Here is a 1,600-nt window from a genome sequence, read left to right as displayed (position 1 = left end):
ACATACAATGGATGGGATGGTGTTTTATGTGTGAGGTTTCCATCTCGATGGCATAATCTCTCACGATACAAAGATATCGTTACGTCAAGTATTTAGTTTTTTACGTGTGAAGTATTTATAAGAGATCATTATAATTTTTCACAAGAGATCATTATGTCAAGTTAATTTAATATTGTAATATTGTAATATGGTTTGTTAATTTAATATTGTAATATGGTTTGTTAATTTAATATTGTTATATGGTATGTAATTAATTTAATATTGTTATATAGTTTATGTTTGTTTAAAGGTTTAAATATTTTTTAAAAAAATTAAGATATCAAATATTTGAGGAATTTTATAGAAATCACTACAGAAATTGGATTAAAAAAATAAAAAATTATTTGTATATCAAATTTTGAAAAGATGATAAACACTCGACATTCATTGCATCTCTTGATGATCACAAGGGTGAATTATTGGATCTTCCCTAGAGATCAAGTGTAATGTCCCCATCTTTTTAGCAACAAAGTGGAGTTCTTAGCCTTCACATTCTCCAAAGGCTAAGTCGAGAAATAAGAGGAAATTGATTAAATTAATTTCTTATAAAGTCATTAAATAAATTTAAATTAAAAAGTGATTTTATATTAAATTAATTAAATTAATTAAATTAATTATTTTATTACAAGGGAGAAGCTTTAGAGAATGCATTAATTATTGGAAGGGGGAAGCTTCTAGTAAATGCAATTAATTTAATATTTTATTTCCTTCTAGAAGGGTGTAGGGAAAGTATAAATAGAAGTGGGAGCTTCATTGTTTACCATCGGATGATGGTGAATTGCATTTGATAGGGACTTGGATGTACAGTTCTGTTCTTGGCATTAGAGGACGCCCATCCTCTCTTGTGACATTCTAGATGTCATTCCCTTGGGGTTTGGCCTTTGGAATTCATTGCTATCAACTCATTAACAGGCAGCCTGGGCACATTTCCAACTACAGGCAAATTGGGTGTGATTAGTGAGTTGAATAGTTTGTTATGTATTTGATGATGCTGGAGTAATTAGTGAGTTGCTATGTATTTAATTTTATTCGTTGGAGGACTAATATTATTTTAGGAGTAGTTCAATTTTTAATTTGCATGAATTCCTTTTTGTTCATGTTATGTGGTTTAAATCTATGCAAAGACATCACAATCTCTCTCAACAATTGGTTTAGTTCTTAGGCATTTCAAGGGTGCCCATTATAGTGGTATTAGAGCTATAAGTTCTGCCATCCTATGGAGGTCTTATAGGGAATTTGGAACAGCTAGATAGAGGGGAAAATGTTTGACATAATGTCAAAACACTAAAATCAGGAATTAAAAGGGCGAAGCATTTATGTTTGAGCATGCGATAGGGGCTTTATAATTTTTGCAATACCAAAGCAAGAAAAAGTAGGAGTTCAGACTTGCAGAGCGAACAGTATAGTTCATTCGTGTAGAGGGACATACAATCCAGTCATACAGACACATATGATATATTCTTTGAACAAGACCACAGTATGGGTGACTGAGATGATAGGTATACAGGACTAGGCGGAGGTAGGAATATCGATCTAGATCAGGAAAATGTAATGTTTAGGT

This window comes from Cupressus sempervirens, chromosome 3 (genome assembly GCF_028749045.1).
Source record: "Cupressus sempervirens isolate cs-2001-9-10 chromosome 3, ASM2874904v1, whole genome shotgun sequence".
In the NCBI taxonomy this organism is placed as follows: domain Eukaryota; kingdom Viridiplantae; phylum Streptophyta; class Pinopsida; order Cupressales; family Cupressaceae; genus Cupressus; species Cupressus sempervirens.
This window is presented reverse-complemented; position numbering follows the sequence as displayed.